The 27,802-nt window shown below is 42.6% G+C and overlaps 1 long non-coding RNA gene and 1 pseudogene across 2 annotated transcripts in view; one reads left to right on the forward strand and one right to left on the reverse strand.

Moving 5' to 3' along the window:
* Nucleotides 1-27,802, reverse strand: part of LOC137563367 (uncharacterized) — a 173,756-nt gene that overhangs the window by 63,030 nt on the left and 82,924 nt on the right. For both annotated transcript variants that reach the window (XR_011030333.1, XR_011030334.1), the window contains one exon: nt 8,723-8,842. This is a non-coding gene — a long non-coding RNA (uncharacterized lncRNA). The remainder of the gene's footprint in view (nt 1-8,722; nt 8,843-27,802) is intronic.
* LOC137560751 (ubiquitin-conjugating enzyme E2 C-like) lies at nt 2,731-6,761 on the forward strand (annotated as a pseudogene).

A 27,802-nucleotide genomic window follows, 5' to 3' on the forward strand; every position in this document is an offset into this window, starting at 1 on the left:
GCTACCATGACACCCCACTTACTTCCAGTTCTGGAGAAACAACTGTAACTGTGACCTCCTGCAATGCAAAGAATCTGAATAAGAGTGCCTTTTGAGAAGGATGAGGGGGGGGGGGGGGGTTGGTGTGGTTGGGCTAGATTCAATTTAGCGGTAGAAAGTAACAAAAAAAAAATCATAGTGGTAGGTAAGGCCACATCACCTGACTGTAATGCCACATGACATTCAGTGAGATAAACCAAGATTGTTTGCTGTCAGAAAATATCCAGCTGGGGAAATAACTACGTTCCAATAAAATATGGAAACAAGGGTTTGCAAGCGGCACTTACATATGGGGGCCCAAACATGGGAAACCCGGTATAAGTTTGCGTGTGTGTGTGCTGGTGAACAGCAGGTAAAAGATGATAAAAGGTGCCACCCGTCACTTTCCCAAAAGAGATCACCCGATCATCACGGACACCGACAGGTAAAGTATTCATGCACGGGCACCAGGTGGGGAGGTTCACCTTTTACACTAGTGGGGACAGCAATGGGGGTGACTAGGCAGCTTCACTAGGCCAATTCCTGAAAGATTTCATGCTGAAAGCCATCGGGAATCGGCCTGCCGTTTATGGCGACCTCCGATCTCTCCGATCAGAGAGAGACCTGTCTCTTGGTCAATTGTCCTACCAAAATTGCTAGATGTACGGGCACCTTCAGTCCACTTCTTACATTTGGTAGTAGAAGTTTGAATGTAGCTTTATTTAATGATACAGCATACACACATTCACATATTTGGATTGCAAATTAAATAATGCCTTAATCTTTTTTTTACAGAACAACAAGTTCCTCTTCTTAATCTACACGCGTAGATGCGGCCGCGATGCTCCTTATCAATCGAGCCGCTGATGCGGCTCGATTGATAAGATCCGGCAGGACGGATCTTCGCACCGCTGATTCCCTGCTCGATCCCCGCGAGGGGACAATGGCAGGGAATCGTGCGGGAGATAAGCGGCGCCGGCGGGGACGAGCGGGCACGAGCGGGGACTCGTATGCGGCGCACGCGCGGCGAGCGGGGACGCGGCGGGCACGCGGAAGAGGCGATCCGGCGGCTAATCGAGCCGCCGGATCGCTGCAATGTCCCTTCGTGTAGATGGGGCTTTAGGCTCAAAATGTTATCAGCTGCTTTGCACCTGTTAATTAAGATTGTGTTACAAGGACGCATACCAAACTCCATTCTCATCTGATCACCCACGTACAGTCCTTGTAAACTCTGGGAGAACAGCTTCCTCTACTGTGATTTTCAGTTCTCTGAATTGGCACATTGTTCAGCATTTCATAAATATTAGCAAACAGAAACTGGGAATTATAAAGGTTACAGGAACATGAGTTTTTTTGTTTTTGTTAAAACTTTTGTTCCAAACTTCTGAAAAGCATTTTAAAATCAAAGATTGCAAAATATTCCCACTTCAGTAAGGAAAGAGAAATAATATGTTATCTTAGAGCAAGCCTGATGCAAAACAAAGTACGCAATGAAAAACATACACAATCTGAAGTTGCCTACAGTAAATTTCATGTCTGAAATGTCAGCAATTCCAGAGTTTAGAGCAGATGTAGCATGTGAAGGGAACTGAGCTGATGATCTCTGATTTAGTCAAAGCTATTCATTACATTAAGGATGAAGCCCGGGGTAAGTATCGATTCTTTATATATTTTGATTTGTGGTTTACTTTAAGGTTAGATCCACAGTGGGAAACAAAGCGGCACCACCCATCCATGCCTTGTGTCACTTACAGTGAACCATACAGAGAAGAAAAAGTATGTTCACTGTCACTGTTAACACAAGCTGTTATGCTGCAGCACACCCATAGCACTGTGAACGTCGCATAGGCGGTGCTTTGCAGTGAGGCAAGCTGTGTTACAATGTGGCTGTTATACCGCAACGCACCACTCTGAATGTAGCCTCAACAACGAATGGGGAGCCTTGAAAGGTCAAGCGCGAGATTTCATCCTATTGCTCATCTTTTAGGACCACATTATAGGTAATAAGCGCTGAAGACACGCAGCTTAGATTTAGCCAAGCAGCGTGTACTGTCAATGGAGAGGTGTGGTGGAACAGCAATGCACTGTATGAGTGAGCAACATCTGGGGGGTTGTGCAAGTATGAGCACAATGGGCTCGTTCATTGCTTGTTATATAATGATCCGCTGTTGAGGACCACTAAACGATATTCATAGGTGCTCCCAGTCAGTGGCGTAATTAAGGAACTTGGGGCCCTGGTGCGAGTTTTATATGGGGCCCCGAGCACTCTATTGTTATGGAGCCCTAAAACCAAATCAAAGACAGCTGCAGTGTTAGAGAGGTGTATTAGGCGTAAGGAAACAGTTGGCTAAGGATTACAACAATGCAATGCACATATTAAAAGTGTTTATTATAAGCATAGCACCAATAAAAAGCTAAAAAGATGGATGAAGGAGGGCCCCCTGTGTGGCCCCTCTGGTCCAGGGGCCCCAATGCTGTCCCAACCTCTGCAACCCCTATTGCTACGCCACTGCTCCCAGTCTGTGTGCAGCTGCATAAGACACTGTACTGTAGACCTGAGGAAGCAGGCAGGTACCATGAAACATGCCATCTTTGCATTTGTCCAATAAAATTATCTTTAAACCTTCTACCTGGCCTCTCTTACACAGATGGCCTCGCAGAACGTGGAGACGCCCCCTCAAGGAAGGGGATGGAGATGGGGTGCAGGCTGCTCAGGGCTCTGTGGGCAAGAGGTTACAGCAGGAACTGATGACTTTGATGATGCCTGGGGACAAAGGAATCTCTGCTCATCCAGAGTCAGGCAACCTGTTCAAATGGATTGGCACTATTGATGACGCTACTACTGGAACTGTCTATGAGAGCTTACAGTATAAGCTGCCCCTAGAATTCCCAAGTGGCTATCCCTACAATGCTCCCACTGTAAAGTTCATTACTTCCTGCATCCACCCCAATGTAGACAGCCATGAAAATATCTGCTTGGATATCCTAAAAAACAAATGGTCAGCGCTGTATGATGTCCGAACCATTTTATTGTCTGTACAGAGCCTTCTGGTAGAACCAAGCAATGAAAGCCCTCAGTTCACACACTGCAGAGCTCTGGCAGAATCAGATAGCATACAAGAAGCACCTCCATGAGCAGTACACCAGGCACACCCAGGGGAAGAACCAGGGCGTAGCAATAGGGGTTGCAGAGGTAGCCACCGCATCAGGGCCCTTGGGCCAGAGGGGCCCCGAAGGGCCCTCCATCATCTGCAGTATTATCTCTCTATTGATCCTGTGCTCATAATAATCACTTTTATAGACACTTTGAATAATGGTAATCATTAACAAACTGTTCCCCATCCCTTTCTTGCACCTCTGACACTGTAGTTGCCATTGGCAGGTTGTGGTGTGCCATATCAATTGTTATGTATAGATTGCTTAGGGGGCCGCATTGTAAAACTTGCATCGGGGCCCAGAGCTCCTTAGCTACGCCACTGGGAAGAACATCTGACGGGGCTGTATGTTTGCGCTGTAAAATAGGCTTAACTTAATACTGTGATTGTGTTGTACAAATAAAAGTGTTTTTCTAGTTTCAAAAAAATTCCTACCTGAGGTAAGACGGTTTCATTACCCAGGTTTACTCATTGCATACTACATTGGGGCACCTCCTCCCATTTTGTTTGATAATGTGAGACAGCTGTACACACATTGGATTTTTGCCTGAGATGGCGCTGAATGACAGCAGGGCCGGGCCGAGGCATAGGCTGGAGAGGCTCCAGCCTCAGGGCGCAGTGTAGGAGGGGCGCACAATTCATTCAGCTGTCATTGCTAATTGTGTTTGAAGCAGAGAGAAATAAGAAAAGGGGATACATAGCAGTGACTGCAAGCCAGATAACTAGATCTTAAGGTGTTGGGGAGGTTGTGGGCCCTGTAGCACCTCTTAGTCTAATGGCAATCAGTGTGTGATGGCTGGGGTGGGAGGGATGGAGGGGCGCACTTTGGTGTCTCAGCCTTGGGTGCTGGAGGACCTTGTCCCGCCTCTGAATGACAGCTTCAAAAATAATCTAGTCTGAGTATGAGGTTTATCTCTAAATGGTGCTGTAAAGCTACCTACCTTATAGGATTATGCCTCACGGTTACCCTTAAAACACACTTAAAGTTAGAGAGATATAGAGGCTGACACATCTGTTTCCCTTTAAACAATATAGACTGCCTGGCTATCCTGCTGATCCCCCGTCTCTAATACTTTTAGCCATAGGCCCTAAACAAGCATTCAGCAGATCAGGTGCTCTGACTGAGATCTGACTGGATTAGCTGCATGCTTGTTTCAGGTGTGTGATTCAGACAGCCTAATAAATTAACAGGATACCAGGCAACTGGTATTGTTTAAAAGCAAATACATATGGCAGCCACCATATCCCTCTCACTTCAGGTTCCCGTTAACTCAGGTATTTTCTTTATTATTTGAGTTTTGCTTATTCCATTTCTTTGAAATGCTCATATGTATAGCCTAAAAAGTCCTTGGGCATACCACTTTATTTCTTGTCTCAGCCACTGGAACATTTTCCTCTTCAGTTGTCTACTAATTACTGTTATCCAACATGTGGTCCCCTAGTACCTGCTGTGTGGGGTTGTTATATATTCTATGAATAAGGGCCTATTCATACTGTCTGAGGTGTAGATCAACAAACACAACTCAGCACTGCATCTAGCCTGCCATTGAACAGGCTTTTCCTTTGCTCAACACAGTACCCTTCACACAGCATGCAATGTGGGGTGGTGGACAGCCAGCGCTATTCACTTGTACTTTATGAGGCTGCACCACACATTGCACCACTGTGGTCAGCACTGATGGTACAGAAGGGTCCTGAAGGTAACATTCACCTGTCACAGCTTCATGTGGGGAACATGTAACTCTATAGTATATCCTTCTCTTATATTCAATTCTATTAGAGCTCTTTTTGTTGACCATTTCTGGTAAGTGAGAGTTCTCTTTATTTTATCAAGAGGAACACACGTTACTGTAAGTCATATCATGAATGATTTTTGAATTGTAAAAATAAATGATTTTACTAAAGCTCAGATGTGATCCAGAGCTGCCAGGTATAACTACATACATTGGATGTTATGAAAGGAGAGCAGATAAAAGCAAACACAGCACCAGAACTGGCCTATAAAGAGAAACAAATGGAATTCAGATACTGCTTTCCAACAGAACCACGCCAGTGTTCACTTTAGAGAAATGCACAGACATGAGATTAATGCCTGTGTGGCTGAAATTTGCTACATCTGGTGACTGATATTTTATATCCTCAGTAATATATCCTTAATACTCTGCTTTTTGGGGGAAAATTTGTATGAAACACTGAAGGTAGTAGTTTATTCATGGTTCAAATGAATCCCAGCTATGAGTGGGTTACAAAGGCAGAACCAGCAGTGACAAATTAGTGCGGTTTAACCAGATGAGTGTGATCAGGGGCGCCTCTAGGCATAGGCAGTACAGGCCATTGCCTGGAGTGCCATTGGTCCTGGGGGGCGCCATGTTGCTGGATTAAGCTCCACCCCCAAATTAAGCCCCGTCCTGGACTAATTCCTGTCCCTGTGGGTGTTCTATTACTTCCTTCTGCTGCATCTACTTAGCGTAAGTTGCAGGCAGCTGCCACCTCTGTGCCTTGTGCATCCTTCTTTCCTCCTGTGTGCCCCCTTATGTCCCTTTTGTGCCTCCCTCTGTCTCCATGTGCCTCCTTCAGTCCCCCTGTGCCACCTCTGCCTCCATCTGTGACCCTTTGTGCCTCCTCCTGTCCCCCGTGCCTCCTTATGTCTTCTTTGTCTTTATTTGTCCCCTTGTGCTACGTCTGCCTCCCTGTTCCTCCTTCAGTCCCACTCTGCCTCCTTCTGTCCCCCTATGCCTCCATCTGTCTCCCTGTGTGCCTCCTTCTGTCTCCATGTGCCACCTCTGTCCCACTGTGCCTGCTTCTGTGCCCCTTTGTGCCTTCTTCTGTCTCCCAGTGGCTTTTTCAGTCCCCATCTTCCTCCTTCTGTCTCCCTGTGCCTCCTTCTGTCCCCCTTTGTGCCTCCTTCTGACCCTCTTGTAGAGGGTGCCAGGCCGACCAGGTGGTCACCAGTGCTGTGCGGGGGTGACCCCCCCCGCAAGATGTTGTGTGTCCCCAGGTGGTTAACAGGCTTGTGGCGTCTAATAGATGCTGCGCCAGTTCACTGGCTGCAGCCCATAAGCTCATTCTGCAGCTTTACATTATGTGTATTTTCTGGTGAAACGCTGCCCGCATTGAGTATTTTCTGGTGAAACGCTGCCCGCATTGAGTATTTTCTGGTGAAACGCTGCCCGCATTGAGTATTTTCTGGTGAAACGCTGCCTGCATTGAGTATTTTCTGGTGAAACGCTGCCACATTACGATTATTTTCTGTGGAAATATTGCCGCATTATGATTATTTTCTGGTGAAACGCTGCCACATTACAATTATTTTCTAGTGAAATGCTGCCGCATTACAATTATTTCCTGGTGAAATGCTGCTGCATTACAATTATTTTCATGGGGGGGGCGCCACGTGGGGGCACCACAGATTTTCTTGCCTGGAGTGACGAAATGGCTAGAGGCGCCCCTGAGTGTGATGTAATGAATGATGACTGTGAAGGGCGTACCATACAGATAAACTATCATCATCTGTACGGCCTGCACAGTCATAAGAAACTCGTTCTCAATAGTGACACCTTTCTGGGGAGCAGTTTCCTTCTCAAGTAAAGGACACAGTGGTTATTCCCCTTCTCATCTACCTGGCTTGAATTGCTGGGTTGCATGAGGAAATGATAACTGAAGTCTGGTGATTGAAAAGCAAGAGCAATAACCAGGACTCAAAGCCTACAAGATGAATTAATTAAGCTCTCAGGTAATCAATCAAGCAGGTGACCTAGGATTATTATTATTATTATTTAGTATTTATATAGCACTGACATATTACGCAGCGCTGTACAGTGTATATATATATATATATATATATATATATATATATATATATATATATATATATATATATATATATATATATCTTGTCACTAACTGTCCCTCAAAGGAGCTCACAATCTAATCCCTACCATTGCCATATGTCTATATTATGTAGTGTAAGTACTGTAGTCTAGGGCCAATTTTAGGGGGAGCCAATTAACTTATCCGTATGTTTTTGGAATGTGGGAGGAAACCGGAGTGCCCGGAGGAAACCCGTGCAGACATGGAGAGAACATACAAACTCTTTGCAGATAGTGCCCTGGCTGGGATTCGAACCAGGGACCCAGCGCTGCAAGGCGAGAGAGCTAACCACTACGCCACCGTGCTGCCCACGGATCCTGCCCTAGGATACATGATTCATGTGTGTTTGCCTAGTATATCCACTGGTGACCCTCCATTTTGTATGCCCCACAATTAAGTGCTACACAAAACATGCTTGCCTATACCCTTTGGGACCATTTCATTACCTCATCACTTCTTCTCCAATTTCAATATTTGCCACTTCAAGTGACCGCATTTTACCTTGTCCCTCCGCATGTGCCTTATATCATTGTTCCCCTTTTACAAACTGCTTCAGTGGCACACACGACCCCCATCCCTGCAGGGTTTGGAAGGGAAACGTGTCCTGATAATTCCTCTTTAGAGATGCAAGGTAAAATTTAGCTGAACCAAACCAGGGCTTTGTACAGCCGGCACTGATGTTAATGAGAGGCATGCCTGAAAGGAGGTAAGAGGATGTCAGGAGAAGTCACTGAAGCAGGTTATTGTGCTAAAGGTGACACTGAAGCGAAAAACGTATGATATAATAAATCGTATGTGTAGTACGGATACTTAGTAGAACATTAGTAGCAAAGAAAAGAGTCTCATATTTTTATTTTCAGTTATATAGCTTTTTTTTTATAACATTGCATCATTCTCTAATATTTGAAGTTTACAAACAACACTGTATTTTAAATGATGAAACTGAGCAGAGCTATAGACCATTTGAACTTCCTGATAGTAAATCCTTAAACAGACAAGAAACAGTGAGAGACAAATTGAGATAAGTGCTTCAAAAAAAAAAGAAAGCACTGTAGTCCACCCATGTTGGGTTGGAGAGCTCAGAGAAGTGGTTTTGCATAGATAACAACTGAAGTTTCTTAACTGGAAACTTGTACTGGAAACAATATGAGACTCAAATCTGTGCTACTAATGTTCTATTTCTTAGCAGTACTACACATACAAATCATTATATCATACGTTTGTTTTCACTTAAGATTCCCTTTAATCAACACTCTACCTTAATAAACTCTGCAGAGAGGGAGAAACAGTGGCCCCCTTTAATGTGCACCCAGGTGCATGCATGCCACATCTGCAGGAGATAATTGCATTCTGTACTGCTATAGCAGTATAACTGCACACTCGTTCCCTTTGGTATTACTACCATCAAAACATTTACCATGCCCACATACTAAAGTAGTAAAAGGGACTGGGTTGAACCAATCACCAAAGATTATTGTGCATTCACTGTTGTACCCTTCCATAATTATTATTAATGATGATGTATACAGCATCATCATCTTTCATGGTGCTGTACAGAATAAGAAACAAACACTGGTACATAAAAGTACAGACATTGGTATACATACAAATGCAGTGCATAATACAGAAGTGGTAAAATAAGTATACTGTTAAATAAAATGTACAGCAACTTAGCTCACAGGCAGGGCGATTCCCTTTCTGCGTCTTCTTACAGTGTGGGAAAACACACAATCCCTCCAGCTATGGCAGTTAACAGCTCACACTCCCATCTCTGTGGTTGATAGCAGACATGCCACTATCTATAATAAACACACAGGAAGCACATAATGAGCATTACATGTTTTGTCTCTCACAATAAAGGATATGGAAGAGCAAATGTAATAAGAAAAGAACTGTATGTTTCGTCGAAATGCAACATTATGAATGTACACATAAGAATAACACAATTAACTTTCTAACTATACCATACAATTCCATTAATGTCACTTGCTCTTCCATGCCCAAAAATGGTCTTACCATTGCTTTATATGTTATGTGTATGTTGCTTTAGGTGAATTCCATGCCTTTACTGTATACTGAGATGGCAGCAGGGACAGCCATTCTATTCCAGGAAGAAAAAAACACATGTATAAGTAGATAAATACTTGTTCTACTTATATAACATATGTATTGCACTGTCCACGTTTTGATTTCAGTGAATTTTATAAAGTAAATAAAGAGAAAATGGCTTAAGGCATTTTCCATCTTTACTGCTTCTGACTGAAGCCATCGTAAACATTTACGATTATATTGAAATGCTTGGAATGCAGGGTCAGGCTGTAGACTGCATAATAAACACAGAGCAGTAGGTACATGGAATTTGATTTTGTGGCTGACAGGCCCGCTTTAAAGGATAAGAAAGCTGAAATTAAAGGGACACTATCGATTAACATGTTTTTCTTTCAATTGAGATAGGAAATGTTTGGGAAGTGCTGCTAAGTACTGGTGTATACATGTCACTGCTTATCTATTTGATTACTGTTATCTAATTCCTTTCACATTTTTCTGAGGGCAATCTGCTGAAATTCTGATGGCAGACTCAGCAGACTCAACCACGAGGGGAAGGGATTCCCTTCACAGTGCATCATTAACTCTATGGGCTCGATTCACAAAGCGGTGCTAACCCAGTTAGTGACTTTAGGCGTGATAACCATTGCCCCACGCTGGTGAAAAGCCAGTTTAGGCGTGATAAGTTTAGGCATGATAAGTTTAGGCATGATAAGTTTAGATCGCGCGCAAAGTCCCGCACGCAAAGCAGCGCCATTAAACTCTATACGAAGTGCACCAGACTTTGCTAGAGCAAAACTTTTGATCAGCAGTGTACTGCGGTGCTAACCCAGTTGGTGCTTAAACTTATCACGCCTAAACTTATCACACCTAAACTTATCATGCCTAAACTTATCACACCTAAACTTATCACACCTAAACTTATCATGCCTAAACTGAGTTTAGTCGTGATAAAGGGCCTTATGTGTGCAGAGAGCTCAGTCAGAGACAGGCAGAGCTTTCTCTTACAGAGAGCAGAGGAAATGTATCTTATATGCAACATAAACATTTGTAATACTGTAGTGTGTGACTGTTCTTAGCATGTCAGACTGCAGAGATTCATACAGATTCATACCTCTGCAAATGAGACATTCCAAACATAGCTAAAATCTACACACATTTTACACACAAACAAAGAAGGGGAGTAAAACCAAATCTACTGAAATATTATAAAACTATCAAAAGATGTATTTGTAAATCCTTTCATAAAAAGATTAAAATGTAACCTCAGCACAAACACATGGTTAAAGATAAATTGGTCTAATATCCACTGTCTTGGGCAACTGGACCTAAATGGGCAATTGTCAATAACTGATCAGTCAGTTGAATTTGAATATAATAACAGCTGTTCAAAAATATACAGTATTGTACATATTTGTTTGATCTTCTATATCCTTAAAGAAAAAGCTCCAGTGGTCAATCCAGGATTGGTGCTCCACACTATTTGGTATTACTACGATATTTTGCAAAGGTTTATAAATCACAACAAAAGGGGATATTGTACTCCACCAGGATCTCTCCTTGTGTGGTCAACACTTAAAGGTTGATTAATCAGTTGATCAAGAAAGTCCGCCAGGATACAATCCTTATACAGGTTTGACTGTAAGAACTTATTATTGCTGGAAATATTTCTCTATAATGGTCAATCAAGATTAGTCCGCCAGGATAAAATCCTTAAAGAGAATCTGTACTCTAATATTCTTACAATAAAAAGCACACCATTCTATTCCTTATGTTCCCCTGTGCCCCTCTGTGCTGTTTCTGTCACTCCCTGCTGCAATCCTGGCTTGTAATTAACAGTTTTAGGCAGTGTTTACAAACAAATGACTGGCTTCTAACCAGAGTATCATAGGCTGAGAACAGCTTACTGTGTGATTCATGCAGAGCTTGGAGGGTGTGTGTAAAGCTTCTGCCAATGACAAGCAGAGCTGCACATTCCACACATTCCAGCCTCTTGCCGACAGACACGACAGAGGAAAGAAGATAAGATTTATTACAGAGACAGTGCAACTAGAAAAGGTTGCAGTAAGACAGACCACATCAGAACAGGTATAGGAACTTATAGAATAGAAAAAATAAGGCTCAAAATTTTGTTACAGAGTCTCTTTAAGCTGGTTAGACCATGTAGAAATAAAGTTCATTGAAGATATTGTACTTGGTCTTTGTGTTATATGTAGCCATTCACAAAGGCCCCAGAGCCAGCCCACACAAGTTAATGTCACAGTGCACTTGGCATAATGTATTCCTCCTTTTTGATAGAGATTGTATGTCAAATTACTTCATCATAGGGTAGAAATGTCAGCCAGGATGTAATCCTTATGCAGCAACATCCCCAGAAGTAATCCCCTAAAGAATCTCATTTACTCATGTTTAGAGAGTGGCAAAATATGTATTAATCCCTCTAGACATCCATTGAGCATCTCTGTCACTGTGTCATAGAAGTGCTGTATAAATCAAGTTCATTGCATAGCAATAGATGTCATATACTCATCCAGAGCAGGTAGCGCCGTGATTTCAACCTCAAATCCAGAGGCCGTTCACAGTGTAATCCCCCATGTGTTGTGCTGGGTCTATGGCAAGAGCCCTATGGCCGACTGGTTTCACTGGTAAACCACCAGCATCATCAGGGCAGGCTCAAAGGGCTTGATTCACTAAAGAGTGCTAACAGCACGCTGGTGAAAAGCCCATTATTTAGGAGTGATAAAATAAACTCGCGTGCAAAGTCCCGCGTGCAACCACGCATCGCCCATTAAACCCTATGCGACGTTGCTCGCGCACCGGACTTTGCTCGCGCAAAACTTTGCGTGCGAGTTTATTCGTCAAAACGGTGCTAACCTACTTAGTGCAATGGTTATCCCGCCCAAAAGTCTATAGGCGTGCTAAGTAGGTTAGCACAGCTTTGTGAATCAAGCCCAAAGTGTGATGGTTCGTAGTCTGGTGTCGGCCTAAAATGGCGCCGGGCAACGCCAAGCCACACCATAGCCACACCCCCCCAGAACTCCGTTTGCGTCACCACGTAGGTGCGCCTGGGCTCGCAAAGAGTGAGGGATACAGAGCGGTAACTGTACGTTGTCATTTTAGAACACTTGGGCATTGATAGTATTCCTTTAAAGATTGTTCCTTTATGTACCTGGGGCTTCTTCCAGCCCCCTCACTGTTCTCCTCCTCACTCAGCTGTTTGGCCTGTTACAGTAACAAAGCAGCGCAGTGCTGCGGTGGCCCAGTGGCAGTCGTCCTTTATCCCCATGGCCAGGAGCGTTCTTCGTATACACAGCTACGATGCTTGATGTAGGGCACGGGAACGCAATCACGATGCAAACGCAATCAAGAATCAAAATTTAAATAAAACAAACAGACACCTCAGTAGTAGGAAGCCCCCTCACTAGTGCTGCCGCTTCTAAGTTAATTAACATAGTAGCGGCTCCACTAGTAAAGTATAGTGGTCACATCTCATGGCAGATGAAAGGAGCGCCCGTAAATAGAAAGGAGCATACGTAACTTAAAAGGAGCATGCGTAACTTAAGAACGCACGCTACACAGCACTACCGTTTGTAGCATGCGCATGCTGATTTTTAACTTATGCTGCTATTAGTGTAATTTACACACACAAGTTTGGAGAGGATAAAGTTCCACAGATGCTATCAGTGATATGTGAAATAAAGATATATCAAAAATCTATAAAAATATAAATTTTTTTTTGAAATACCATCTAAGAATCATATAATGATTAAAAAAACCTATGAGATGGCCATCTCCTCACATAGACTCCATGCACACCTCTCTCATACATCACTGGCAAGGTAATGATTTGAGCTCATATGGATGTAATAAAGTTATTCAACACTTGATCGCTATTTGAGGGGCAATCCAGAGCAAACACTGCAAAATAAAGAGCACTCCACAGTCCAAAGCAGAGACAAAAGCAAGCTGGCAAAGATGTGGAAAAAGCAGAGAGCGTAGCTTCAGGCCATGCGTCACACTTAATCAATAATGATCACCATATGGGTATTGCCTGTATCTCACCCTCCTGTGATCCTCGTGTGTCCAGAGATGCAGGCAGCTTGTCTGTCAAGACAGTTGACCAGCTGGTTGCCACACTGATGTGCGTGGAGCTAGCGATGTCGTAGCTGTTGATATCCACTGCCGTGGTGGTGTACCCAGGGAGTGCACAAGCACGTGCTGAGGTGCCAGTCCTGATGTGCTGGAAGCGCTCAAGGCGCCCGTCAGGTGCTGCGAGATGTCCCCCAAAGTGGTGAAATGGAGCTGGGTGAGTCAGGGGTCCGCGGGAGGAGATGGCGTCTCATTCAGGCAAGGCCCTTACATGTTTTGCTGTTCTCACGGCGTCATTAATCCCTCTAGACATCCATTGAGCATCTCTGTCACTGTGTCATAGAAGTGCTGTATAAATCAAGTTCATTGCATAGCAATAGATGTCATATACTCATCCAGAGCAGGTAGCGCCGTGATTTCAACCTCAAATCCAGAGGCCGTTCACAGTGTAATCCCCCATGTGTTGTGCTGGGTCTATGGCAAGAGCCCTATGGACGACTGGTTTCACTGGTAAACCACCAGCATCATCAGGGCAGGCTCAAAGGGCTTGATTCACTAAAGAGTGCTAACAGCACGCTGGTGAAAAGCCCATTATTTAGGAGTGATAAAATAAACTCGCGTGCAAAGTCCCGCGTGCAACCACGCCTCGCCCATTAAACCCTATGCGACGTTGCTCGCGCACCGGACTTTGCTCGCGCAAAACTTTGCGTGCGAGTTTATTCATCAAAACGGTGCTAACCTACTTAGTGCAATGGTTATCCCGCCCAAAAGTCTATAGGCGTGCTAAGTAGGTTAGCACAGCTTTGTGAATCAAGCCCAAAGTGTGATGGTTGGTAGTCTGGTGTCGGCCTAAAATGGCGCCGGGCAACGCCAAGCCACACTATAGCCACACCCCCCCAGAACTCCGTTTGCGTCACCACGTAGGTGCCCCTGGGCTCGCAAAGAGGGAGGGATACAGAGCGGTAACTGTACGTTGTCATTTTAGAGCACTTGGGCATTGATAGTATTCCTTTAAAGATTGTTCCTTTATGTACCTGGGGCTTCTTCCAGCCCCCTCACTGTTCTCCTCCTCACTCAGCTGTTTGGCCTGTTACAGTAACAAAGCAGCGCAGTGCTGCGGTGGCCCAGTGGCAGTCGTCCTTTATCCCCATGGCCAGGAGCGTTCTTCGTATACACAGCTACGATGCTTGATGTGGGGCACGGGAACGCAATCACGATGCAAACGCAATCAAGAATCAAAATTTAAATAAAACAAACAGACACCTCAGTAGTAGGAAGCCCCCTCACTAGTGCTGCCGCTTCTAAGTTAATTAACATAGTAGCGGCTCCACTAGTAAAGTATAGTGGTCACATCTCATGGCAGATGAAAGGAGCGCCCGTAAATAGAAAGGAGCATACGTAACTTAAAAGGAGCATGCGTAACTTAAGAACGCACGCTACACAGCACTACCGTTTGTAGCATGCGCATGCTGATTTTTAACTTATGCTGCTATTAGTGTAATTTACATTTTCCAGCCAAGTCAAAATAAGATCATAAGTTGCTCATATATTAATGTCTGTTGAGATCTAATGATTTGGCGTGTTAATGCTTCTTTTATGTTTTTTTTTTCAAGATTTTACTGACTAGAGAACGCGTGTGGCAGCAATAGACTAATATCTACGTTCCTGGGACTTCAGATGAAGTTTCCCAGGGCATAGATATACTGCACACTTTGCAGTAAGTAGACGTAGCATCTTCTTTTCTGCCGTCCCCTCCTCCTTTTGCCCTTGATCTTTCCCTATGCTCTTAGTTAATTTCAAAAACAGTAGTTATAGTTCACTTGTGTAGCAGCATCATAGTATTTACCTTAGCCATATAATGTTACGAAGATGACAAAGCAATCATATGCTGAGGAAGTATTTGCAGATGATGTGTTTTACAGAGAGCAGTGAACCATTATTATTCTTTAAAAAAAAAAAGAAGAAGCTAGTTGTTTAGTGTTATTATCAGCGACTCCAGGAATAAATGGAAGCTATCTGCACAAAACAGTAGCTGCTTTGTCTCTGCTAAACAGCTTTTGATGTTGTACCATACAGATTGCTGATAATTTAATTAAAATGCTTCCTATAATCATTCAGCATAATATTTATGGTATTTCTGCACCTCATTAAACCTACAATGCTCCATACTGAATGATTTTATGAATAGACACTTAGAATAACAGTTCTTTACAGAACATTATGTGCAATTAGCGGTTTTCCTCCAATTTAGTCTCTTATATTTCAGAAAGGTCCCCACCGGCTCTCTTTGGCACATCTGGTGGTCATGCCGGGGCCCAATCCTACTGGCATTCTGTTTGGTCTAAAACCAAGAGTGTTCTCTCTTGTGAGGTGCCCTTCACCCAAGTGTATTTCTGTTGAGTCAAGTTGAAATATCCTGCGCACAGATTTCTACAGTATGTAACACCTACTGCTACGAGAGTTCTAGCTCACAATTGGTATTCCCCAAATTTGCTAACAGAGGATGTATTTTCACTGGTCTCAGACATCATGTCAGCTGCCCACATTACAGCCAAAATTTTGCATAATATGCATGGGTTCTTTAACCCATGGTCTCCTTGGATCACATGCCTGGAAAACTCTGGCCTTTCCCACGTTCTGCACAAGTTTTAATTTTCTCTGGATGAAACATATCTGATGTTGTGTCCCTGGGCCTCTAGGGTTGTTTATTGTACATTTTTATTGTGTTTCTTTATTGAATGTTTTCTCTACTTGGAGCCCCTGCGTGGGTTTCGCTCTTGGCATTTTGGCATTTTGTATCATAAACCTTTAATGAAGAATTTTGAAACTAGAAAGGCCCACACCCACCCACACTCCATAATAAGCTTTAATGTTGTAATTGTCACTACCCTTTTTCCAAACAGGATTGTGGGACTGCTTATGCCTGTTTTTTAAGACTAGGACATGGGTAATATGCTTCCATATAATAAAGGCTCCAGTTAAAAGAGCGACAGATATAAACAATATTACATTTATTGTTTAGTAAAATTGGTGCCAGGATATGACATACAATATTGTTTATAATACTGCTATTCTACCATTCCCCACTGTAACCTCTATTTTTATGTTTACTAATATGAGGACCAGTATAGTGTTAAAATATTGTTTAATGTACTGATATTGTACTACTTCATTCGTATAGTAAAATATATTTAATACTTACCGATATTTTACTATAACCTAACCTCTCCCTGCTCTCACACAGAACCCTCCTCTGGTGGTGCCTAACCCTAAGATACCCCTGGTGGTGCCTTACCCTAAGACCCACCCCTGGTTGTATCTAACCCTAAGACCCCCGGTGGTGCCTAAACCTAAGACCCCCCTGGTGCTGCCTAACCTTAATGCCCTGTTTTGTGTGTGTAATATAAATTAGTATATGATAGCAATACATTTGGTATGGAAATGAAAGTTAAAGATAACAAGCGATATATTTGTTGTATATTTCCACGGCACCCTTTTACAAATCATATAATTGTTTTATATCAATGCGGCTCCCTTTTTAGACACCTGGCACTAATAGAGAAAAGATTTGCATTGATGTGAATGAGGTGCCTTTTTAATAGGCACCATTATTACAGTTTTCCTGTAATACAGTATAATCTTGTTATAGTAAACTCTGATGTAGTAAACATTCAGGTATAGTAAACTAAATGTCCAGGTTCCGGCCAAGCCCCATTATAAGTACAGTGCTGCCCATAATTATTCATATCCCTGGCAAAATTTTGACTTAAAGAGGAACTCCGGTGAAAATTATTTAATAAAAAAGTGCTTCATTTTTAAAATAATTATGTATAAATGATTTAGTCAGTGTTTTCCCATTGTAAAAGCTTTCCTCTCCTTGATTTACATTCTGACATTTATCACATAGTGACATTTTACTGCTGGCAGGTAATGTAAGTGGAAGTACCTGTTTCTTGCTTTTTTTGGCAGTTGGAAACAGCTGTAAACAGCTATTTCCCACAATGCAAAAAGGTTAACAGACAGAAAACTGCCAGGAAAATAGTCCTCACAGTCTCCTGTGGGAGGGGCTTCACCACAATATCAGCCATACAGAGCCCCCTGATGATCCATTTGTGAAAAGGAATAGACTTCTCATGTAAAATGGGGTATCAGCTACTGATTGGGATGAAGTTCAATTCTTGGTCACGTTTCTCTTTAAGGTTACTTTTATTAAACCAGCTAGTATTTTTTTGACTGGAAATGTCATAGGTGTCTCCTAAAAGATAATCAGACGATGTACAAGAGGCATTATTGTGAAAAAAAAAACATTTCTCAGCTTTTATTTACATTTGAGCCAAAAGTGTCCAGTCCAAAATTATTTATACCCTTCTTAATAATCAATAGAAACGCCTTTATTAGCATTACAGCAATCAAATGCTTTCTTCCTATTGCAGACCAACTTTTTGCATTTCTCCATAGATACTTTTGCAAATTCATTCTTTAGCAATGAGCTTTAAATCTTTCTGGTTGGAGGGTCTTCTTGCCATCACCCTGATCTTTAGCTCCCTCCACAGATTCTCAATTGGATTCAAGTCAGGACTCTGGCTGGGTCACTCCAAAACGTTAATGTTGTTGTCTGCTAACCATTTCTTCATCACTTTTGCTGTGTGTTATGGGTCATTGTCATGCTGAAATGTCCACTGGTGCCCGACCAAGTTTCTCTGCAGACTGCCTGATGTTGTCGTTGAGAATCCCCATGTATTGCTCTATTTTCATGGTGCCATTTACTGTGATTAGGTTCCCTGGTCCATTGCCATTGGCTGAAAAACACCCCCAAAGCATTAGGTTCCCACCACCATGTTTGGCAGTGGGGATGGTGTTTTTTGGGTTGAAGGCTTCTCCATTTTTACGCCAAATGAAGGAAACATCATTGTGACCAAACAATTCAATTTTTGTTTCATCTGACCCTAACACAAAAGACCAGAAGTCTTCTTCTTTGTCCAGATGAGCATTTTCAAAGACCAAGCAAGCTTTTGTGTGCCTTGTCTGGAGAAGTAGTGTCCTCCTTGGTCTGCATCCGTAGAACCCAGCAGTGTGCAGTGTCCGTTGGATTGTCTGCCTTGAGACATTGCCACCAGCAGAGCCAAGATTCACCAGGATGGCCTTGGAGTTGATTCTTGGATTCTTTTCCACCTCTTTCACATCCTCTGAGATTTTCCACAGTGAAACACATCTCGTATTTTTTAATAATACTTTGCACTGTAGCCACTGGAACTTGAAAACATTTAGAAATGGCCTTGTAGCCCTTTCCTTGCTTGTGAGCAGCCACAATGCGCAACCGCAGGTTCTCACTGAGCTCCTTTGTCTTAGCCACGACTGTCCACAAACCAACTGCAGAGAGCTGCTGTTTTTCATCTGTTGAGTTTATTAAAACAGCTGTTCCCAATTAAATAGGGTAATTAGGATGCTTTAGAACAGCTTGGACTATTTGGAATGATATAGAACTTTGGATTTCCCCACAGACTGTGACAGTTTGTGAAGGGTATGAATCATTTTGGACTGGACATTTTTTTCTTAAATGTACATAAAAGCTGAGAAATGTTTTTTCCCTGTGCCTCTTGTACATCGTCGTCTTATCTTTTGGGAGACACCTATGTAAATTACTGTCAAAAAATTACTTGCTGGTTGAATAAAAGTAACTTTAAGTCAAAATTTGCCAGGGGTATGAATAATTATGGTCAGCACTGTATATTGGAGTAACTCTTGGTATAGTAAACTCTGATATAATACAACGTTTGTATAGTAAACCTTTTTTATTTTACCCTGCAGTATTCTGTTTTCCGGCTATAGTGGAAAGTGGGCGGGCCAATGTATCATAGGTCAGTCGGAGACCCATGACCCGTGGTCAGTGGTCAGGCTGGCTGCCTCTTGTAGCCTGCTCGATATCTGCACACTACTCTGGGCCTGTGTAGATTAACTCCAAATCACCAGCCAGCGAGAATTAAGCATCTAGTGTAAGCTGCTGTGTGATTACTGAGGGAATTGCATATCATCAGTAATTTGCTTGTGCATGAATCCGAATCTACAGTATCATCTAGGATGCTCAAAATATGGGCAGAGGAGCACACTATAATCACTGAACCTGCATTAAATGGTGAGACCTATGCTTCCTGTGCAAGCTGTTGCCCAATTATAGCATGCATATCCCTACATATTGAGCACTGTGCGTTTTGATCTTGCTTAGACACAGTCTAAGCCTGCTTGCTGAAGCATTGAAAAGAAAAAATGACTCAATTATTGTCTGAATTGAGGTCCAGCATTATAGTGTACTTTATGTGCTTGAGTAGGACAATTTCTGATACAGTAAACTTTTGAAATAGTAAACCACTTTTCCCGGGCCCTTGAAGTCTACGGTAAAAGGATTTTACTGTATATAGGATTTCTAAAAACACAGTAAAAAAGCGCTCTAACGAATCTAGGAGTCCACAGTCTATCAAAGATACTGCACACCCGTCATAAATCATATGATGCCATAGACTGATTTGTTGAATGACTGGACTCAATGTTGATTAATAAGGAAGATGTAGGCAGTTCATTTTTAGAAATGATGGCAACATGGCTTGTAGGTAGGTAGCCAACCTTTATTTCGATGTGATAAAAACAATTCAAGCACTATTCCTTAGTGTTCTAGTAGTTAGTTGCAGTTTTTCTATTCTCTGGCAAAATACAGCAACACATTTTTCTTTTAGAATATTGTTCAGAACCATAATTATTTTTTATTGGTATGCTGCACTATCTTTATTATTTATTAATATCAAAGTAAAAGCCACAAAGACATTAGGTGATAGCTGAATTATTTCCAATTGGATCATTTATTAATCATCTTCCGTAGAAAATACCATAAACACATCAGTTGCAGATGCAATGCCCAGAAATCCGACTCACCACCAAAGCAGGCATTACCAGGGAGAAGTATTCAGTGAACTTGAAAATTCTGCACAATTATTTTTAGCTTTTTTAACACTGTGTCATAGAGTAACATTTTCTGCCAGATTACTGTTCACTCTCTTTCCATAGCAATTAACAATCATGCAAAATACAAAAAAATCCAGTACTTGCTTGGCACTACTAGAAGTGTTTTACGGACATCATTTTGCAAACATGACATCCGAGGCAATACATTCAAAGTTGCATGAAGGATGATACTTATCGATTCTGGCAGTGAAGGGGTGTCAAGGATGGCGGTGGGTGCCGTGGGGTGCACGGCCTGACGAACGTTTCACTTTTACAAGCTTCCTCTGAGGCTCTGATGTGCACAAATGTGCTGTGTATAAACTAACTTTAAAAAGCGTCTCAAAGAGGAGGTGCTTCCCGTGTAAAATTAACAATCATGCCTGCACATGTGTATGGGGACTTTACAGGGGCCAGTATATCTAAAAAATGTTTGCTTAGGTATAGAAATATTGACAGTTTTTGTTTCTTTTTCTCTGAAGTATCGCTTAATACAGAAAAGTAGTATTTTCCTTGTAGATGACGTTAGAAGAGCAGACCCCAGCTCCCTCTTTATAATCCCAAGGCCTCCCCATCACAGTTTCTGACTCAGTTGTCATATACCTTAGACTTTATAAACAAGTGCAAACCTCACCGGCCCCACTTTCAGGCTATTCCCAATTGGTATGAGTGGACGAGAATGCTAAATCAATGTACACCAGGGGAGGACTGGCCAGGGGAGAAATGTCCCCCCAGGCTGCCTCTCATTTAATGATTTAGGGCTGGTACAGTGCCTGGTACATGCTTTTGTATAAGGCAATGTGAACCACTAGGCTGGCCGAGGGAAATCAATGCCTAATTACAGAGTAATTAGTGGGTGGGCAAGTTGGTAAATATAAACAGCATGATGCAGAGCAGAGGCTTGCCTGCAGGGTCCGTGGGAAAATATCTGTTTGATTTCGGGTGGAAATTGGTTGAAAGTATCGTTCTGAGATGCTGGGAAATCTCGGGCTGATGTGGTTGATCCAGTGATAATCACAAACAATGAACAACAGTGAAACCCTGGCCACTGTAACTCAAAATGTTTTATGTGCCCCCCCCCCTCCCCATTGCCAGTGCATTATACTTTACATGTCACGCTGTCCCTCATGTGTCCTTGCGGTATTTCCCATGTGACTTTTAGCACGTGGGGCACGCGTGTGATGAAATTTGGGACCGGGCTGCCGTGAAAATAGGTATCTAGTTTGTGTTTTCCCTCCAGGCCAAAAGGTCCCAGTCCTCCCCTGATGTACACACATGTACAATGGCTTATCCATCCAATATTTTGTTCATAGCAAGTTCTGGAATGATTGGTCATATGGATATACACACATCATAACATGGGCATGACCTGCCCATACTTACCGCCACATCTCATCATTCAACAATCAATAAACTGACCAGTTATTGGTTATTTCTAACTGGCTAGTAGACAAAACTACTTCAAATTTATGGATGGTTAGCTTCACTGGATGATATGTAAATATTGTCTTGTGTGTACAAAGCATTAAAGTCTCACTTCTCTTGCTGCAGCTAAAGTTTCCAAAGTAAAAAAAGGTGATTGGTTGAAATTGAAAATGGGAAACGGATTGTGGTAAAATGATGCTTTTGTACTGCACTGAACTGTCCAAAACTGTGTGGAGCAGCAGGAGTCAATAAACAATTGCAAATCTTTTCTAAAAATCTGATCAACTTAAGAGCTTGTCATGGTTGCAAAGAAACATTTAGAATAATCAACCAATTGCTTATAGATTGTATAGTGTATGAGCGGTCTTAAAAGTTATGGGAGAACTCCATGTTGGGACATGCATTCCCATCTTTGACGTTTCATCAGAACTGGTGCTCCATAGAGGGATTTACTCTATACATCTGTTTCAGAAACATTGGTGACACTTTGAAATTAGCCATGTTTTCTGTCCTGCTAAATACCACAAAGGCAAGATAAGGTTCCAGTTTGTTCACACAATACAATAAAAAGCAATTCTACTTTTAAAAGGGTTCTTGGATGCTTTTCTTGCACTGAAGGGTATTCATGGTGGCTATAATTAATACCGTAGGATATTGCCAACAGTGTTGATCCAGGGATCTCATCCGATTGCTATCTGCAGCTGGGAAGATTTGTTTCCCTTTTAGGGCTAATTGGTCATAGCCTGCATAAGGTGTCCGCTAACAATACAATGGATAATTAAGCAGTTGACTGAATCGTTATGATTGATCAGAAATGATAATTTGAACCCACTAACGGATGGAAAACTGATTGATGGAATTGATGTTTTTTAGGATCAATCCCATCAATCTGATCATGAATCGATTAATAGATGGTGTGTGTGTGTGTGTGTGTGTGTGTGTGTGTGGGGGGGGGTATCCTATGAATCAGTTGAGATACAGGTGCAACTCAAAAAATTAGAATATTGCGCAAAAGTCGTCCATTTCTTTATATATATATATATACCAAGGGGTAAGCAGCACAAACCAAATTTTATGCAATTCTATGCAAAGCATGTACGCAGCACTGGAGGTCCCCAGACTCCATAAGAAATATACAAATACAGAGGGGCTGCAGCACACAACAGGAAAACAGTGACAGGGGCTCTTGGTTACGCTATAACGCGCTTAAGCTCACCAACTGCGCCAAAGTGTCCCCAATCTGGTGAGTCCTACTCTACCATGCAAAATGCCAGTTTTTATAACAAGTCTAGTGGGAACTAATCCAAAAACTCAAGAGTCAACTAAATGGGAGAAAAGGAAACACCCCACTTTGCAGTTAATTATTTGTAAAAAATGTATGATTTTTGTTCCACTTCTCACGTGTACACCACTTTGTATTGGTCTTTCATGTGGAATTCCAATAAAATGTATTCATGTTTGTGGCAGTAATATGACAACATGTGGAAAACTTCAAGGGGGCCGAATACTTTTGCAAGCCACAATATACATATATATATATATATATATATATATATATATATATATATATATATATTGTAATGATCTGCTCAGCTGTCTACACAGGCAGACAGCTGCTTGTCCATTCTTTAGGTCTGAGTGCTACAGGTCTCTGGAAAAGAGACCTGTCTTCGCTTTGCAAGTTTCAGAGTTGCTCTGCTGCTGAGGAATTTGCATATACTTGTCATGCAAATTGCTTAGCTGCTTCTTCTGATGGCTTGCAGTATAAAAGCCATTTCTTCCCAGAATTCCTTGCTGGTCATGATGGTTTGTTCCTGCTAAACTCTCCTGGAGTATCAGCCTTGCTATTGTTTGCTAGATTATCTTAGAGTAATTCCTTGGGACTGCACTAGGCATCCCTTCTAGTGTAGTCAGGTTGTATTATCTGTATTTCCTTGTTCTGTCTCTTTGTCTCGATTGTCTTGTCCCCAGCGGAGGTCGACAGGAAATCGTTCTGTCTGTCTGGGAGTGTAGGTCAGAGCTGCGGTTGCTACTGGCTGCTCCATCTGTCTGGATTGCATTGGCCCTAGTGGTAGTAGCAGTGCTTCCTTCTGTATTCTGTTTTAGGGGTGCAAACCAGAGCAGCGGTTGCTACTGGTAGCCCCATCTGTTTGTCCGTCTGGATCGCATCCGCTCTAGCGGTAGAAGCGGTGGTTCCTTCTGTATTCTGCCTTAGGGGTGCTAGCCAGAGCAGCGGTTGCTACTGTGCTGCAACCCCACTCCCCTCCCGCCCCTGTGACCACCGCATAGTCAGCGCACGCCCTCCCACTGCATCTGCCATGGGCGCGCACACGCTTGCCCGCGCACACGCTTGCCCTGCCCTCTGCTCCCCCATCCCGATGGCTGTCCGTGCTGCACATGCACAGTAGCAAGATTATTGTAGATTGTTGAAGATTATTGTATAGGATGCCTATTGCATTGTTAGGGGGTGTGGTTATAAATAATTGCAGTTGATGCTGTCTGTTTTCTTTTCCTGTCTGCCAGTAGTAAAGATGATTACATGCAGGCTGATTGTGGATCAAACAAATTGAACAAATTACATGGTGAATGTCAATCATTTCTTTATCTTCTATTTTTTAACTTCTCACTTTGCAATGTATTGACTTACTTTTTTTCCCCCTTTTGCAAAAATTCATCTTTAAATATGAATATTCCACAATAAATATACAGCATGTGATTCATTTAGAGCTTAGCTGCAATCATGTACACCTGAGAAACATTTTATTTACCACTACCTACCAGATATGTGCACTTAACCAGGTACAAAATACTAATGTACAGTAAAGTCCAGGAAACAGGATGTGGAACTTGCACCAGTGGCCTCTAACCTACATTAATATTGCAGAATACAGAATGTACAACTTGCGTGTGTTAGCATTTGGTTTCCTGTGACGTACTCGGTATATCTGTCAACACAATTTACTAATCATCAATACAGTTTTTCACTCCCATCCACTGCTAACTTGGTTGTGTTTCCTGTCCAATATCTTACTTTGCGATCTTCACGCTTCAGCTACATGTTCGCACATTTTACAGATCCCATCTACAAGGGCCTATTTTAAAATAATTAGCTTAGAACTGAAGTTCTAATTTCTTTTTTGTGATGGTGGTGTCTGGTGCAGTTAGCAGAATCACAGTGTTTTTCCACTACACGCTGTTTATGGATCCAGAAAACTGACTCCAATGATGCCTATGGGAAATCTGCAACAGAAAAATCGCGTTCAGTGGAAACAGGTCCATAGACATTCATTGGAGTCAGTTTTTCTGCATCCAGAATCTGCGTGTACTGGAAACAGGCCCTAAGAAGGCCAACTTAGTTGAAAATAAATGAACAACTTGACATGAATACAAAGAACAATAACGCCTCCCTGTTGGTTCTAAGTGGTCATTTGGCTGAAGAAATGCACACTAACAAGAGTATAAATAAAGTTTGTAAATGCAAGCATATAAGAAATTGATCAGTTTTTTTCTGTAATTTAAAGTAAATCTGAGATTAAAAAAAAGCAAAAAAATATATACTGTGCTTACCTGTGGCTTCCTCCTGCCCCGTTCAGGCTCCCGGTCCCTCACCATCCTCCCAGGTCGCCTGGATCCTTCTCTAGGTGGGGCGGTTATTCTGCCGGTTGGGGGGAACTACGCATACGTGGCTTGGCCTCATGAGCACCCCACTTCGCACTCCCGTCACCAGCAACTTTCTACACCTGCATGGCTGTGGCCGTTCTGCGCCTCTCTGCAATGAGAGCATGGCGGGGGAGCGCGTGGCCGGACTGCGCCTGCAATGACTGGCCCCGACTGGCCAAATTACTGGGCCGCCTAGCTGAGGATCCAGGTGACCTGGGAGGACAGCAAGGGACTAATGAACGGGGCTGAAGGAAACCCCAGATATGTATAATTTTTTTTTATTTTTTCATCTCAGGCACACTTTATAAAATAGACCACTGGAAATATTTTACACAATGAATTCACTAACGTATAGCCTTACTGCAGTGCAGATGCACAAACTCCTCAAGTACAGACCACATTACAGACTGGTACCATGGTGTACTTACGCCATGCCTCCATACTATGCCTGTAATTGTGCGGCAGCAGGGTGAGTCTGCGCCCAGCTGCCATGTACCCTGAAAGTACTTCTGCTGTCATTAAACATTGCTACAAACATGTATCAGTGTTCTGTGAGACATTTTGCTATGTAATGCTATTCAAAATTCTATATCAAGATGCAGCCATAAATTACGAAAACTGACTGAAATTCAGGCTAGATTCACAGTGGTACGTTGCGGTTTGATGCAACGTTAAAGTCGCAACGCAAACTTACAACGCAATGCACCAAAAAAGTCGCAAATGCCGCCTTACCGTCGCATACAGCAGATACAGTAGAGCATACAGGCAATGAAAAGTATGCATCCAAGTAATTACTGAGCATGTGCAAACAGTCTAACGCAGCTAATAACGTGTATAACGCACTGCATGCAGTACTTTCACTTAAAGTGCAGTGTTAGACATCAACGCAACGTGTGCACTGTGAACAGCGCATTGATTTTTTATTGCAGTGCCCAATTCTGCGTTAAATGTTGTTTTAACGTACAACTTTAACATCCGCTGTGAACTTAGCCTCCGTCTGCAGTGCTTTTCATTACTTTATAAAGTACAGATGGTCCAGAAACATCCCTTCTTGCTGCATAGTAATTGGCCACAAAGTGTCAGAGCTTGTTTCTCATTTCTGACTCTGTTAGGAACACTGGAATTACTGTGTGTTGTCAGTGTACATAACATGAAATAATAGTAATAATAATAATAATAAGAAGAAGAATCTGAAATAAGTTTTGTGATTCCATTTTCTCAGAAATAATGGCGTTCTTCTTTAAAAGACATCTGAGGTGAAAATAAACTGATGAGAAAAACAATCGTATCCATCCTCCTTCACCTAAAAATGACTTCTTTTTTTTTAGATATCCCACAGTTTTATTTTATATTTAAAGCTAGTTTTTAAGTTTTTACTGTTTACTTGTCTCTGCTCAATGACACATTCATTGAAGTATGCTAGACCTCAAATCTATGAAATATTGACCATGTTTATCTCTTTCCTGCTCTCAGAAGCCATTTACTGACAGGAAAGTGTTTTATGGCTGTATATAATAATCAGTGAGGGTTATGCTATAGTCTGACCTGGTCCCGACCCGGACAGAAACTGTCACTTCACTTGCATACCTGATTTTGAACTCTTTCAGGCAGAAAAAGAAAAAACGGTACAGCCTAGTTATGTGTGTGTTTTTAGCACTGTACATACCCATGTCTATCTCAGCATGTCACATGTCACCTCGGTTGTCCTTTACAACTTGTGCAATAGCCTAATTTTCATGGTACAAAAGGAAAAGCTTGTACAGATACCAACTGCAGTTACAGCAATGTCCTCTCCTATGCAATTTTGACCTTATGAATACTGATAATTACATGATGTAATTGCTAGGACATTGTATAGTGTACGGTTCTGTGACCTTCACTGATAAGCTTCCACAGACAACCACCCACTGCTGAACTGTCTGCAGATACTGGACCTGTATCTGAAAACCGAGAAAAATAAAATGAATTGTTTATTGCTCCTGTATTCTGCATCACCCGACACCAATTCTTCTCTCACTCCTGTCAAAAAACATGTTTTCCAGGATCACTGACAGGGCAACTGACGGTGAGTGGGGGTCTGTCACTGTGGGCACCTGTCACTACGGGGGTGAGTGGTCCCTGTCACTACCTAAAACTGAGGGGCACCTGTCACTAGGGGGGTGAGTGGTCCTTGTCACTACCTAAAACTGTGGGGCACCTGTCACTAGGGGGGTGAGTGGTCCCTGTCACTACCTAAAACTGTGGGGCACCTGTCACTAGGGGGGTGAGTGGTCCCTGTCACTACCTAAAACTGTGGGGCACCTGTCACTAGGGGGGTGAGTGGTCCCTGTCACTACCTAAAACTGTGGGGCACCTGTCACTAGGGGGGTGAGTGGTCCCTGTCACTACCTAAAACTGTGGGGCACCTGTCACTAGGATGGTGAGTGGTCCCTGTCACAACCTATAACTGGGGGGCACCTGTCACTAGGGGCGTGAGTGGTCCCTGTCACTACCTAAAACTGTGAGGCACCTGTCACTAGGGGGGTGAGTGGTCCCTGTCACTACCTAAA

Source organism: Hyperolius riggenbachi, chromosome 3, assembly GCF_040937935.1.
Source record: "Hyperolius riggenbachi isolate aHypRig1 chromosome 3, aHypRig1.pri, whole genome shotgun sequence".
Taxonomy (NCBI): Eukaryota; Metazoa; Chordata; class Amphibia; order Anura; family Hyperoliidae; genus Hyperolius; species Hyperolius riggenbachi.